We start from the raw sequence: 17,134 nt of genomic DNA on the forward strand, positions 1-17,134 counted from the left end.
TTTCTGAAGCATTGATACGTCTCCAACATATCTATAATTTTTGATTGTTCCATGCTATTATATTACCCCTTTTGGATGTTTACGGGCTTTATTTTACACATTTATATCATTTTTGGGACTAACCTACTAACCGGAGGCCCAACCCGTATTGCTGTTTTTTGCCTATTTCAGAATTTTGAAGAAAAGGAATATCAAACGGAGTCCAAACGGAATGAAACCTTCGGGAGCATGATTTTTGGAACGAACGTGACCCAGAGGACTTGGAGTGCAAGCCAAGAAGCAGTCGAGGCGGCCACGAGATAAGAGGGCGCGCCCACCCCTACAGGGCGCGCCCCCATGTCTCGTGGGCCCCTCACGTGGCCACCGACGTACTTCTTCCTCCTATATATACCCACGTACCCCGAAAACATCCAGGGAGCCAACGAAAAACAATTTCCACCGTCGTAACCTTATGTATCCACGAGATCCCATCTTGGAGCCTTCGTCGGCGCTCCGCCAGAGGGGGAATCTATCATGGAGGGCTTCTACATCAACACCATAGCCCCTCCAATGAGTTGTGAGTAGTTTACCACAGACCTTCAGGTCCATAGTTATTATCTAGATGGCTTCTTCTCTCTTTTTGGATCTCAATACCATGTTCTCCCCCTTTCTTGTGGGGATCTATTTGATGTAACTCTTTTTGCGGTGTGTTTGTCGAGATCCGATGAATTGTGGGTTTATGATCAAGTTTATCTATGAGAAATATTTGAATCTCCTTTGAATTTTTTTATGTATGATTGAGTTATCTTTGCGAGTCTCTTCGAATTATCAGTTTGGTTTGGCCTACTAGATTGATCTTTCTTGCCATGGGAGAAGTGCTTAGCTTTGGGTTCAATCTTGCAGTGTCCTTACCAAGTGACAGTAGGGGTTGCAAGGCATGTATTGTATTGTTGCCATCGAGGATAAAAAGATGGGTTTATATCATATTGCTTGAGCTTATCCCTCTACATCATGTCATCTTTCTTAATGCGTTACTCTGTTCGTATGAACTTAATACTCTAGATGCATGCTGGATAGCGGTCGATGTGTGGAGTAATAGTAGATGCAGGCAGGAGTCGGTCTACTTGTCACGGACGTGATGCCTATATACATGATCATGCCTAGATAATCTCATAATTATTCGCTTTTCTATCAATTGCTCGCCAGTAATTTGTTCACCCACCTCAGTACTTATGCTTTCTTGAGAGAAGCCACTAGTGAAACCTATGGCCCCCGGGTATATCTTTATCATATAAGCTTTCAATCTACTTTTATTTGCATCTTTACTTTTCACATCTATATTATAAAATACCAAAAATATATTTATCTTATTATATTATCTCTATCAGATCTCACTTTCGCAAGTGGACGTGAAGGGATTGACAACCCCTTTATTGTGTTGGTTGCGAGTTCTTTGTTTGTTTGTGTAGGTGCGTGGGACTTTTGAGGAGCCTCCTACTGGATTGATACCTTGGTTCTCAAAAACTAAGGGAAATACTTACCTACTATTGCTGCATCACCCTTTCCTCTTCAAGGAAAACCAACGCAAGCTCAAGGCGTAGCAAGAAGGATTTCTGGCGCCGTTGCCGGGGAGGTCTTCGCTCAAGTCAAGACATACCAAGTACCAATCACAAACTCATCTCCCTCGCATTTACATTATTTGCCATTTGCCTCTCGTTTTCCTCTCCCCTACTTCACCCTTGCCGTTTTATTTGCCCTCTCTTTCCCAATCTTCTTCTCCTCTCTTTTTCGCTTGCCTTTTTCCGTTTGCTCGTGTGTTAGATCGTCTACCTTGTCGTTATGGCTAGTTCTCCTATCCTTGTTATTACTCCCGAACATGAAATTCTCAATTTTAAGCAAAAGGGGGGGGGGGGAGAAAATTTAAAAGATGCTTGGCATAGAATTTGCAATGCTCAAAATAAATCTACTAGGAAGCTTTCTACTTCCGTACTTCTTCACAATTTTTATGTAGGTATTACTCCTTGGAATAGATGTGTTCTTGATACCATTACCGGAGAGGAGCCATATGTTTGATGCTTATAATGCTATGTTAGATTTGTTTGGCCCACCACCTCTTTTGGTTAATGGAACTATTTTAACTTTAGAACATGTGATGCAACGGCTTGAAATTATTGAAAATAAAGTTGCCACTGTTGAGTTGATTGAAAATTTGGATAAAAAGATTGATAATCAAATTAGCCAATACGGATCTAGGGTTGGAGTTACTTTGAAAAATCTTAAACAGAAAGAACCTATAGTTCATGAAAAAATAGATCTAGATTCTGCAAGAATCGGTAAACTTGAGGATATCATTACCAACTTAGGTTCGGCATTTTCTTCCATGAAGAACACTCCAAAACCTCCTACCAAGACTGCCAAATTTATTTATGGTCCTAAAAATAAGGGTGAATCTTCTAGTAAGGGAGACGCGAATCTCAAATCCATAAGTGTTCATCCCAATTGTCTCTCTATTGTTAAGGAACCTTTTGCTACAAACAAATTTCTTGAATTTTTGCCTAAAGTTTTAATCATTTATAAAAAGGGAGAAACACCTAAAGATTATAAGTGCTCTATTGAGGAATTGAGTGCCAAAGATGGCACTACTTAGATCTATCTTCGCTTTTATGCCTAGCTAGGGGCGTTAAACGATAGCGCTAGTTGGGAGGCAACCCAATTTTATTTGTGTTTTTTGTTTTTGTTTATGTTTAGTAATAAATTTTGCATCTAACTTTTGTTTAGATGTGTTTTTATGTTTTAGTTAGTGTTTGTGCCAAGTAGAACCTATAGGAAACCTATGATGATAGTTAATTTGATTCTGCTGAAAAACAGAAACTTTGCGCGCACGAAATTAGTTTTGTTAAATCACAGAAACGTGATTTTGCGTTGATTCTTTTTGCTGCTGATCAATATACAAATTTCCCAGGACTTACTATTTTGGTAGGATTTTTAAAGTTACAGAAGTTTACGTTAGTTACATATTGCTACAGACTGTTCTGTTTTTGACAGATTCTGTTTTTCGTGTGTTGTTTGCTTATTTTGATGTATCTATGGCTAGTATTAAGTGGTATGAACCATAGAGAACTTGGAATACAGTAGGTTTAACACCAAAATAAATAAAAAATGAGTTTATTACAGTACCTTATGTGGTGGTTTTGTTTTCTTTCACTAACGGAGCTTATGAGATTTCCTGTTGAGTTTTATGTTGTGAAGTTTTCAAGTTTTGGGTAAAGATTTGATGGACTATGGAACAAGGAGTGGCAAGAGCCTAAGCTTGGGGATGCCCATGGCACCCCAAGATATTCAAGAATAGCCAAAAGCCTAAGCTTGGGGATGCCCCCGGAAGGCATCCCCTCTTTCGTCTTCGTTCATTGGTAACTTTACTTGGAGCTATATTTTTATTCGCCACATGATATGTGTTTTGCTTGGAGCGTCGTGTATGATATTAGTATTTGCTTTTTAGTTACCACAATCATCCTTGATGTACACACCTTTTGAGAGAAGCCCACTTGATTAGAACTTATTAGAATACTCTATGTGCTTCATTATATCTTTTGAGCTTGATAGTTTTTGCTCTAGTACTTCACTTATATCTTTTAGAGCTCGGCGGTGGCTTAATTTTGAAGAAATTTCTAGTCTCTCATGCTTCACTTATATTATTTTGAGAGTATTTTAGAACAGCATGGTATTTGCTATGGTTACAAATTTGGTCCTAGAATGATGAGCATCTAAGTTGGGTATAATAAAAACTATCATAGAAAGTGCATAAAACACTAGGATCAATTTGATGCTTGATAATTGTTTTGAGATATAGAGGTGGTAATGTTAGAGTCATGCTAGTGGGTAATTATGAAATTGATAAATACTTGTGTTGAAGTTGGCAAGTCCCGTAGCATGCACGTATGGTAAAAGTTGTGTGACAAATTTATTGCATGAGGTGCTCTTTTAATTGCCTTCCTTATGAGTGGAGGTCGAGATTGCGCGATGGTTAACTCCTACCAACCCTTCCCCTAGGAGCATGCGTAGTATTACTTTGCTTCAAGGGCAAGTAGACTTTTGCAATAAGTATATGAGTTCTTTATGACTAATGTGAGTCCATGGATATACGCACACTCACCCTTCCACTTTGCTAGCCTCTATTATACCGCGCAACTTTCGCCGGTATCATGCACCCATTATTTACCTTCCTCAAAACAGCCACCATACCTACCTATTATGGCATTTTCATAGCATTCCGAGATATATTGCCATGCAACTTTCCACCGTTCCGTTTATTATGACACGCTCCATAATTGTCATATTGTTCTTTGCATGATCACGTAGTTGACATCATATCTTCATAATTTTCATGCATGTCGCTCTTGATTCATTGCATATCCCGGTACACCGCCAGAGAAATTCATATAGAGTCATATCTTGTTCTAGTTTTGAGTCGTAATTCTTGAGTTATAAATCAATAAAAGTGTGATGATCTTCATTATTAGAGCATTGTCCCAGTGAGGAAAGGATGATGAAGACTATGATTCCTCCACAAGTCGGGATGAGACTTCGAACTTTAAAAAAAAGGGAAGAAAGGCCAAAAATAGAAAGGCCAAAGAAAAAAAAGAAAGAAAAAAAGAAGAAAGAAAAAAAGAAAAGAAAAAGAGAAGAAAAAAAATGAGAGAAAAAGATATAAGGGACAATGCTACTATCCTCTTTACCACACTTGTGCTTCAAAGTAGCACCATAATCTTCATAATAGAGAAGTCTCCTATGTTGTCACTTTCATATACTAAGTGGGAATTTTTCATTATAGAACTTGGCTTGTATATTCCAATGATGGGCTTCCTCAAAATGCCCTAGATCTTCATGAGCAAGCAAGTTGGATGCACACCCACTTAGTTTCTTTTGTTGAGCTTTCATATATTTATAGCTCTAGTGCATCCATTGCATGACAAGCCCTACTCACTCACATTGATATCTATTGATGGGCATCTCCATAGCCCGTTGATACGCCTAGTTGATGTGAGACTATCTTCTCCCTTTTTGTCCTCACAACCACCACCATAGTGCTATGTCGATGGCTTGCGCTCATGTATTGCGTAAGAGTTGAAACAGCTGAAGCGCGTTAAAAAGTATGAACCAATTGCTTGGCTGAAACCGGGGTTGTGCATGATGGGAGTATTTTGTGTAATGAAAATGAAGCATGGCCTAACTATATGATTTTGTAGGGATAAGCTTTCTTTGGCTATGCTATTTTGATAGGACCTAATTATTTGTTAGTATGCTTCGAAGCATTATTATTTTTTATGTTTTATAAGCTTTTATCTTGAATCATTTGGATCTGAACAATCATGCCACAATAAAGAAAATTACATTGAGAATTATGCTAGGTAGCATTCCACATCAAAAATTCTGTTTTTGTCATTTACCTACTCAAGGACGAGCAGTAATTAAGCTTGGGGATGCTTGATATGTCTCCAACGTATCTATAATTTTTGATTGTTCCATGCTATTATATTACCCCTTTTGGATGTTTATGGGCTTTATTTTACACATTTATATCATTTTTGGGACTAACCTACTACCGGAAGCCCAGCCCGTATTGCTGTTTTTTTTGCCTATTTCAGTATTTCGAAGAAAAGAAATATCAAACGGACTACAAACGGAATGAAACCTTCGGGAGTGTGATTTTTGGAACGAACGTGATCTAGAGGACTTGGAGTGCAAGCCAAGAAGCAGCTGAGGCAGCCACGAGATAGGAGGGCGCGCCCCCTGTCTCGTGGGCCCCTCGGGCGGCCATCGACGTACTTCTTCCTCCTATATATACCCACGTACCCCGAAAACATCCAGGGAGCCAACGAAAAACAATTTCCACTGCCGTAACCTTCTGTATCCGCGAGATCCCATCTTGGAGCCTTCGCCGGCGCTCCGCCGGAGGGGGAATCGACCACGGAGGGCTTCTACATCAACACCATAGCCCCTCCGATGAGTTGTGAGTAGTTTACCACAGACCTTCGGGTCCATAGTTATTAGCTAGATGGCTTCTTCTCTCTTTTTGGATCTCAATACCATGTTCTCCCCCTCTCTTGTGGAGATCTATTTGATGTAACTCTTTTTGCGGTGTGTTTGTCGAGATCCGATGAATTGTGGGTTTATGATCAAGTTTATCTATGAGAAATATTTGAATCTCCTCTGAATTCTTTTATGTATGATTGAGTTATCTTTGCGAGTCTCTTCGAATTATCAGTTTGGTTTGGCCTACTAGATTGATCTTTCTTGCCATGGGAGAAGTGCTTAGCTTTGGGTTCAATCTTGCGGTGTCCTTACCCAGTGACAGCAGGGGTTGCAAGGCACGTATTGTATTGTTGCCATCGAGGATAAAAAGATGGGGTTTATATCATATTGCTTGAGTTTATCCCTCTACATCATGTCATCTTTCTTAATGCATTACTCTGTTCTTATGAACTTAATACTCTAGATGCATGCTGGATAGCGGTCGATGTGTGGAGTAATAGTAGTAGATGTAGGCAAGAGTCGGTCTACTTGTCACGGACGTGATGCCTATATACATGATCATGCCTAGATAATCTCATAATTATTCGCTTTTCTATCAATTGCTCGACAGTAATTTGTTCACCCACCGTAATACTTATGCTTTCTTGAGAGAAGCCACTAGTGAAACCTATGCCCCCCAGGTCTATCTTTTTGAAGAAAATATGCCCTAGAGGCAATAATAAAGTTATTATTTATTTCCTCATATCATTATAAATGTTTATTATTCATGCTAGAATTGTATTAACCGGAAACATGATACATGTGTGAATAAATAGACAAACATAAATTCACTAGTATGCCTCTACTTGACTAGCTCATTAATCAAAGATGGTTATGTTTCCTAACCATAGACATGTGTTGTCATTTGATTAATGGGATCACATCATTAGGAGAATGATGTGATTTACATGACCCATTCCGTTAGCCTAGCACTTGATCGTCTAGTATGTTGCTATTGCTTTCTTCATGACTTATACAAAGTTCCTGCAACTATGAGATTGTGCAACTCACGTTTACCGGAAGAACACTTTGTGTGCTACCAAACGTCACAACGTAACTGGGTGATTATAAAGGTGCTCTACGGGTGTTTCCGAAGGTGCATGTTGGGTTGGCATAATTCGAGATTAGGTTTTGTCACTCCGATTGTCGGAGAGGTATCTCTGGGCCCTCTCGGTAATACTCATCACCTAAGCCTTGCAAGCATTGTAACTAATGAGTTAGTTATAAGATGATGTGTTACAGAACGAGTAAAGAGACTTGCCGGTAACGAGATTGAACTAGTTATTGGATACCGACGATCAAATCTTGGGCAAGTAACATACCGATGACAAAGGGAACAACGTATGTTGTTATGCGGTTTGACCGATAAAGATCTTCGTAGAATATGTAGGAACCAATATGGGCATCCAGGTTCCGCTATTGTTTATTGACCGAGAATAGTTCTAGGTCATGTCTACATAGTTCTCGAACCCGTAGGGTCCGCACGCTTAACGTTACAATGACAGTTTTATTATGAATTTACAAGTTTTGATGTACCGAAGTTTGTTCGGAGTCCCGGATGTGATCACGGACATGATGAGGAGTCTCGAAATGGTCGATACATAAAGGTTGATATATTGGACGACTATATTCGGACACCGGAAGTGTTCTGAGTGATTTCGGAGAAAATCGGAGTGCCGGAGGGTTACCGGAACCCCCCCGGAGAGTTAATGGGCCACATGGGCCTTGGTGGGAAGAGAGAGGGGCGGCCAGGAAGGGCCGCGGGCCCCATCTCCCTCTGGTCCGAATTGGACTAAGAGGGGGGGCGGCGCCCCCCTCTTTCCTTCCCCTCCTCTCCCCCTTCCTTCTCCTCCTAGTAGGAGTAGGAAAGGAGGAGTCCTACTCCTACTAGGAGGAGGACTCCTCCTCCTGGTGCGCCCAACAAGGGTCGGCCGGCCTCCCCCCTCCCTCCTTTATATACGGGGGCAGGGGGCACCCCAAAGACACACAAGTTGATCTACAGATCATTCCTTAGCCATGTGCGGTGCCCCCCTCCACCATATTCCACCTCGGTCATATCGTCGCGGAGTTTAGGCGAAGCCCTGCGCCGGTAGAACATCATCATCGTCACCACGCCGTCGTGCTGACGGAACTCTTCCCCGAAGCTTTGCTGGATCGGAGCCCGGGGATCGTCATCGAGCTGAACGTGTGCTGAACTCGGAGGTGCCGTATGTTCGGTGCTTGGATCGGTCGGATCATGAAGACGTACGACTACATCAACCGCATTGTCATAACGCTTCCACTTACGGTCTACGAGGGTATGTGGACGAACACTCTCCCCTCTCGTTGCTATGCCATCACCATGATCTTGCGTGTGCGTAGGAAATTTTTTGAAATTACTACGTTCTCCAACAGTGGCATCCGAGCCTGGTTTTATGCGTAGATGTCATATGCACGAGTAGAACACAAGTGAGTTGAGGGTGATATAAGTCATACTGCTTACCAGCATGTCATACTTTGGTTCAGCGGTATTGTGAGATGAAGCGGCCCGGACCGACATTACGCGTACGCTTACGCGAGACTGGTTTCACCGCTACGAGCACTCGTTGCTTAAAGGTGACCGGCGGGTGTCTGTCTCTCTCACTTTAGCTGAATCGAGTGTGGCTACGCCCGGTCCTTGCGAAGGTTAAAATAGCACCAACTTGACAAACTATCGTTGTGGTTTTTGATGCTTAGGTAAGAATGGTTCTTGCTAAGCCCATAGCAGCCACGTAAAACTTGCAACAACAAAGTAGAGGACGTCTAACTTGTTTTTTAAGGGCATGTTGTGATGTGATATGGTCAAGACGTGATGCTATATTTTATTGTATGAGATGATCATGTTTTGTAACCGAAGTTATCGGCAACTGGCAGGAGCCATATGGTTGTCGCTTTATTGTATGAAATGCAAACGCCCTGTAATTGCTTTACTTTATCACTAAGCGGTAGCGATAGTCGTAGAAGCAATAGTTGGCGAGACGACAACGATGCTACGATGAAGATCAAGGTGTCGCGCCGGTGACGATGGTGATCATGACGGTGCTTCGAAGATGGAGATCACAAGCACAAGATGATGATGGCCATATCATATCACTTATATTGATTGCATGTGATGTTTATCCTTTATGCATCTTATCTTGCTTTGATTGACGGTAGCATTTTAAGATGATCTCTCACTAAAATTATCAAGAAGTGTTCTCCCTGAGTATGCATCGTTGCCAAAGTTCGTCGTGCCCAGACACCACGTGATGATCGGGTGTGATAAGCTCTACGTCCATCTACAACGGGTGCAAGACAGTTTTGCACACGCGGAATACTCAGGTTAAACTTGACGAGCCTAGCATATGCAGATATGGCCTCGGAACACGGAGACCGAAAGGTCGAGCGTGAATCATATAGTAGATATGATCAACATAGTGATGTTCACCGTTGAAAACTACTCCATCTCACGTGATGATTGGTTATGGTTTAGTTGATTTGGATCACATGATCACTTAGATGACTAGAGAGATGTCTGTCTAAGTGGGAGTTCTTAAGTAATATGATTAATTGAACCTAAATTTATCATGAACTTAGTACCTGATAGTATTTTGCTTGTCTATGTTTCTTTGTAGATAGATGGCTCGTGTTGTTGTTCCGTTGAATTTTAATGCGTTCCTTGAGAAAGCAAAGTTGAAAGATGATGGTAGCAATTACACGGACTGGGTCCGTAACCTGAGGATTATCCTCATTGCTGCACAGAAAAGTTACATCCTGGAAGCACCGCTGGGTGCCAGGCCTGCTGCTGATGCAACTGACGACGTTAAGAACGTCTGGCAGAGCAAAGCTGATGACTACTCTATAGTTCAGTGTGCCATGCTTTACGACTTAGAATCGGGTCTTCAACGACGTTTTGAACGTCATGGAGCATATGAGATTTTCCAGGAGCTGAAGTTAATATTTCAAGCAAATGCCCGGATTGAGAGATATGAAGTCTCCAATAAGTTCTACAGCTGCAAGATGGAGGAGAATAGTTCTGTTAGTGAGCATATACTCAAACTGTCTGGGTATAATAATCACTTGATTCCACTGGGAGTTAATCTTCCGGATGATAGCATCATTGACAGAATTCTCCAATCACTGCCACCAAGCTACAAGAGCTTTGTGATGAACTATAATATGCAAGGGATGAACAAGACTATTCCCAAGCTCTTCGCAATGCTAAAAGCTGCGGAGGTAGAAATCAAGAAGGAGCATCAAGTGTTGATGGTCAACAAGACCACTAGTTTCAAGAAAAAGGGCAAAGGGAAGAAGAAGGGGAACTTCAAGAAGAACAGCAAGCAAGTTGCTGCTCAAGAGAAGAAACCCAAGTCTGGACCTAAGCCTGAAACTGAGTGCTTCTACTGCAAGCAGACTGGTCACTGGAAGCGAAACTGCCCCAAGTATTTGGCGGATAAGAAGGATGGCAAAGTGAACAAAGGTATATGTGATATACATGTTATTGATGTGTACCTAACTAGAGCTCGTAGTAGCACCTGGGTATTTGATACTGGTTCTGTTGCTAATATTCGCAACTCGAAACAGGGACTACAGAATAAGCGAGCACTGGCCAAGGACGAGGTGACGATGCGCGTGGGAAACGGTTCCAAAGTCGATGTGATCGCGGTCGGCACGCTACCTCTACATCTACCTTCGGGATTAGTTTTAGACCTGAATAATTGTTATTTGGTGCCAGCGTTGAGCATGAATATTATATCTGGATCTTGTTTGATGCGAGACGGTTATTCATTTAAATCAGAGAATGATGGTTGTTCTATTTATATGAGTAATATCTTTTATGGTCATGCACCCTTGAAGAGTGGTCTATTTTTATTAAATCTCGATAGTAGTGATACACATATTCATAGTGTTGAAACCAAAAGATGCAGAGTTAATAATGATAGTGCAACTTATTTGTGGCACTGCCGTTTGGGTCATATCGGTGTAAAGCGCATCAAGAAACTCCATACTGATGGACTTTTGGAATCACTTGATTATGAATCACTTGGTACTTGCGAACCGTGCCTTATGGGCAAGATGACTAAAATGCCATTCTCCGGAACTATGGAGCGAGCAACTGATTTGTTGGAAATCATACATACTGATGTTTGTGGCCCAATGAATGTTGAGGCTCGCGGCGGGTATCGTTATTTTCTCACCTTCACAGATGATTTGAGCAGATATGGGTATATCTACTTGATGAAACACAAGTCTGAAACATCTGAAAAGTTCAAAGAATTTCAGAGTGAAGTGGAAAATCATCGTAACAAGAAAATAAAGTTTCTACAATCTGATCGTGGAGGAGAATATTTGAGTTATGAGTTTGGCCTACACTTGAAACAATGTGGAATAGTTTCGCAACTCACGCCACCTGGAACACCACAACGAAATGGTGTGTCCGAACGTCGTAATCGTACTTTACTAGATATGGTGCGATCTATGATGTCTCTTACTGATTTACCGCTATCATTTTGGGGTTTATGCTTTAGAGACGGCCGCATTCACGTTAAATAGGACACCATCAAAATCCGTTGAGACGACACCTTATGAACTGTGGTTTGGCAAGAAACCAAAGTTGTCGTTTCTTAAAGTTTGGGGCTGCGATGCTTATGTGAAGAAACTTCAACCAGATAAGCTCGAACCTAAATTGGAGAAATGTGTCTTCCTAGGATACCCAAAAGAGACTATTGGGTACACCTTCTATCACAGATCCGAAGGCAAGACATTCGTTGCTAAGAATGGATCCTTTCTAGAGAAGGAGTTTCTCTCGAAAGAAATGAGTGGGAGGAAAGTAGAACTTGATGAGATAACTGTATCTACTCCCTTATTGGAAAGTAGTTCATCACGAGAACCGGTTCCTGTGACAACTACACCAATTAGTGAGGAAGCTAATGATAATGATCATGAAACTTCAAATCAAGTTTCTACTGAACCTCGTAGGTCTACCAGAGTAAGATCCGCACCAGAGTGGTACGGTAATCCTATTCTAGAAGTCATGTTACTTGACCATGATGAACCTACAAACTATGAGGAAGCGATGATGAGCCCGGATTCCACAAAATGGCTAGAAGCCATGAAATCTGAGATGGGATCCATGTATGAAAACAAAGTATGGACTTTGGTGGACTTGCCCGATGATCGGCAAGCCATTGAGAATAAATGGATCTTTAAGAAGAAGACTGACGCTGATGGTAATATAACTGTCTATAAAGCTCGACTTGTTGCAAAATGTTTTCGACAAGTTCAAGGGGTTGACTACGATGAGACTTTCTCACCCGTAGCGATGCTTAAGTCCGTCCGAATCATGTTAGCTATTGCTGCATTTCATGATTATGAAATTTGGCAAATGGATGTCAAGACTGCATTCTTGATAGAAGAAGAGTTGTATATGATGCAGCCGGAAGGTTTTGTTGATCCAAAAGGTGCTGACAAAGTGTGCAAGCTCCAGCGTTCCATTTATGGACTGGTGCAAGCATCTTGGAGTTGGAATAAACGCTTTGATAGTGTGATCAAAGCATATGGTTTTATACAGACTTTTGGAGAAGCCTGTATTTACAAGAAAGTGAGTGGGAGCTCTGTAGCATTTCTAATTTTATATGTAGATGACATATTATTAATTGGAAATGATATAGAATTTCTGGATAGCATAAAAGGATACTTGAGTAAAAGTTTTTCAATGAAAGACCTCGGTGAAGCTGCTTACATATTGGGCATCAAGATCTATAGAGATAGATCAAGACGCTTAATAGGACTTTCCCAAAGCACATACCTTGACAAAATTTTGAAAAAGTTCAAAATGGATCAGGCAAAGAAAGGATTCTTGCTTGTGCTACAAGGTGTGAAGTTGAGTCAAACTCAATGCCCGACCACAGCAGAAGATAGAGAGAAAATGAAAAATGTTCCCTATGCTTCATCCATAGGCTCTATCATGTACGCAATGTTGTGTACCAGACCTGACGTATGCTTAGCAATAAGCTTGGCAGGAAGGTACCAAAGTAATCCAGGAGTGGATCGCTGGACAGCGGTCAAGAATATCCTGAAATACCTGAAAAGGACTATGGATATGTTTCTTGTATATGGAGGTGACAAAGAGCTAGTCGTAAACGGTTACGTCGATGCAAGCTTTGACACTGATCCGGACGATTCTAAATCGCAAACCGGATACGTGTTTTTTAAACGGTGGAGCTGTAAGTTGGTGCAGTTCTAAACAAAGCGTCGTAGCGGGATCTACATGTGAAGCGGAGTACATAGCTGCTTCGGAAGCAGCAAATGAAGGAGTCTGGATGAAGGAGTTCATTTCCGATCTAGGTGTCATACCTAGTGCATCGGGACCAATGAAGATCTTCTGTGACAATACTGGTGCAATTGCCTTGGCAAAGGAATCCAGATTTCACAAGAGGACCAAGCACATCAAGAGACGCTTCAATTCCATTCGGGACCAAGTGCAAGTGGGAGACATAGAGATTTGCAAGATACATACGGATCTGAATGTTGCAGACCCATTGTCAGTGTCAAAACCGGCGGATCTCGGGTAGGGGGTCCCGAACTGTGCGTCTAGGCGGATGGTAACAGGAGACAAGGGACACGATGTTTTACCCAGGTTCGGGTCCTCTTGATGGAGGTAAAACCCTACGTCCTGCTTGATTAATATTGATATTGTGGATGTTTACAAGAGTGGATCTACCACGAGATCAAGGAGGCTAAACCCTAGAAGCTAGCCTATGGTATGATTGTAAGGGTTGTTGTTGTTGTTGTTGTTGTGTCCTACGGACTAGAGCCATCCGGTTTATATAGACACCGGAGAGGGCTAGGGTTACATAGAGTCGGTTACAATGGTAGGAGATCTACATATCCGTATCGCCAAGCTTGCCTTCCACGCCAAGGAAAGTCCCATTCGGACACGGGGCGAAGTCTTCAATCTTGTATCTTCATAGTCTTGGAGTCCGGTCGATGATGATAGTTCGGCCGATGATAGTTCGGCTGATGATGGTAGTCCGGCTATCCGGACACCCCCTAATCCAGGACTCCCTCAGTAGCCCCTGAACCAGGCTTCAATGACGATAAGTCCGGCGCGTATATTGCTTGGCATTGCAAGGCGGGTTCCTCCTCCGAATAATAGAAGATTGTGAACACCAGGATAGTGTCCGGCTCTGCAAAATAAATTCCACATTCCACCGTAGAGAGAATAATATATACACAAGTTCAATCTGCTGACATTTTTTGCGGCATGACATCACGCCACTACCAAGCCATTACTTGAATCGTTTTTCACCCTACCACCTCAGCGCATTTAGCGAAGCGGTTTCCTTGGCACGTCTTGTCGAAGAAGAGATCGTGTTCCCCCTTAATCCGGGATTCTCATCAATACGGACGTGGGTAACCCAACCACGCCATTGATGGTGACGCTTGGGGGATAAGCGAGTTTTACCAGGCCGGTGGGGGACGCGTAGACTTCGTCTGCCCATATAAGGGATAAGGATTCACCTTTTCACCTACGCCTTCTTCCTCCTTTGCTTATCCATCTCCGCGCACTCGAGCTCCAGCGCCCAAGCCCGCACATCTCGTCTCAACCTTCCCCAGTTATGTCCGGAGCGGGAGGCAAGTGGATGACCTCCTCCGTTACGGAGGAGCACATCGAAAGACTGCGCAGCGCCGGCTACCTGTCCGGCGACATCGCGCACCGGCTGCCCGACGAGGGGCAGCTCATCCCCACCCCCAGGCCCCATGAGAGGGTCGTTTTTCTTCCCCACTTCCTCCGCGGACTGGGTTTTCCACTTCACCCCTTTGTCCGGGGGCTCATGTTCTACTACGGCCTGGATTTCCATGATCTGGCGCCGAACTTCATCCTCAACATCTCGGCGTTTATCGTCGTGTGCGAGGCCTTCCTCTGCATCCAGCCCCACTTCGGCTTGTGGCTCAAGACCTTCAATGTCAAGCTGAAGGTAGTGAAGGGCACTCAAGCGGAGTGCGGAGGCGCCATGTTGGGCAAGATGCCCAATGTCCTTTGGTTCGAAGGTCCTTCGTGGAATCCGTCAAGGGGTGGCAATCGGGGTGGTTCTATATCACCGAGCCGCGCGACCCTAAGTGGGCGGCGGCCCCCGAGTTCAGATCTGGTATCCCCATGCAGCTCACCTCCTGGAAAGAGAAGGGCTTGCTGTGGGGTAGTTCGGAGGAGGTGACGGGACTCCAAGCCTGTATCCAGAAGCTAGTGAAGAAGCTCAGGCTGGTTAACGTGGTCCAAGTCATGCTCGTCCGCCGGATTCTCCGATGCCAAGAGCGGGCATTCAATCTGTGGGAGTTCAATCCGGAATAGCACCAGGTGCTGAGCGGGCTCTTCGACACAACGTACGAAGGCGCCTGGAGGGTGCTGTTTAAGGGCGCCGAAGCCCCCGCATCCGCGACTGAAGATCGCGGATTTCGCTCGCAGCGCCAAGCCGACGAGGTAAGTGATTCTACCCCTTTACGGGACACTTGCTTTTCATAGTTTGACTCTATGCGGGTTTTAATTTCCCCTTTTCCTTTGACAGGACTGGATGAGGAAGGCGGAGCAGATTATCTGCCCGGCTCCTATGCCAGAAAACCCAGTAGACGCCCGTCTAGCGAGGCTGCTGGTTCCGGCACCGCACGTGGTGCCGGAGAAGAAGGCCAAGAAGGAGGCCACGGGTGCTCGAAAGAGTTCCCGTTTTCAGGTGTCCGACGACTCCGGGGCAGACTCCTCCCCGGAAAACGAGGAGGAGAAAGAGGACTCTCTCCCAGAGGAGGGAGAGAGGAAGAGGAAGGCTTCCCCAATAGGGGAGGCCGAAGGGTCCAAGAGGGGAAGGACTATTCCCCCGGACAGCTCTGCCAACATCAACGTTGGCGAGGAAGAATGGCCTTCAAGGGCCAGGCCTCCAGCGAGATCGTAAGTATCCGGACTCCTGAGTGATTTATAATTTCTTTTTCTGCGTCACATAGTGTCATTCTGATGCCGCATGCTGCCTGTAGTCCGGCCAATGATGATCTCCCCTCTTCATCGAGCGGGTCGTTGGCTCCGTCGGATGTAGACTCCATCCCGACCGCCTCCACCCCTCGCGACACCGAGGACGCCGAGGTGGGATCCCAAGAAGGGACCCATCAGGGTATCCCACCAGGGGGAGGCTCCGGAGGCGCCACAAGGCAGCCTCCCGGACTTTGCGCCGGACTCCACATCAGAACCCGCAGTGGTTCCGGAGTCCGGCCGGCGGCCCCTTCGCACGAAGGGCAAGACCGTGACGCCGGCAGCTTCCGTCCAACCGGAGGCGCCGGACAATTTGTTGGAGGCGCTCCAGAGCGCTTCCATCGAGGAAGAACACCGCACTATTATGAGTGCGGTGGTTCAAAAGGTACAGCTCGCCAAGAGCGGGCTGACCGAAGCCTGCAGTAGCCTTCTATTAGGCTTTGAGGTAAGAAGTTAAAAATATGCAATGTAATACCGCATAGACAGTAGCCCCTGATGCTCGGTTCGGTGTTCAGAAAGAAAAGCTGAACTGAGGATCTGAAAAAAAAGAAGATATACGCAGGGTTGCTAAAAAATTATGTCAATATGGGTTGCAGGCTGCGCTGCTGACCTTTGCCGCACTGACTGCGGAGGTTGGTGCTTTGAAGCAGGAGCTCGAGCGGTCCGAGCAAGAGCTCGGCCGCGCCAAGAAGCAGCTCCAGGACAAAGAGGGTGAGTAACACCACTTTGAACTTGTACCTTACAGAAAAAGATTTAGGTTGCAACAAAAAATAACAAGGATAACATGGGTACTGCAGGGGCCACGAATGAGGTGGCGACCCTGAAGGAGGCCGTGTTTGCGGCCGAACGCAATGCGGCCGCAGAACGAGCAGAGCGAGAAAAGCAGGAGGCGCGGGTGGCGGTGGTTCAGCAAGAGCTCCAGGCTCTCATGGAAAAGCATGAGAGTTTGGAGCGTGACTCAAAGACTCGAGAGTCCGAGCTTGCCTCGGCTCTCGAAAGTGCCAAGACTGCCAAGGCCGATGCCCATAAGTCCCTTCAGGAGATTGAGTTGGTGAGGAAGATAGCGGCGGG

This window comes from Triticum dicoccoides, chromosome 3B, assembly GCF_002162155.2.
Source record: "Triticum dicoccoides isolate Atlit2015 ecotype Zavitan chromosome 3B, WEW_v2.0, whole genome shotgun sequence".
Lineage (NCBI taxonomy): Eukaryota > Viridiplantae > Streptophyta > Magnoliopsida > Poales > Poaceae > Triticum > Triticum dicoccoides.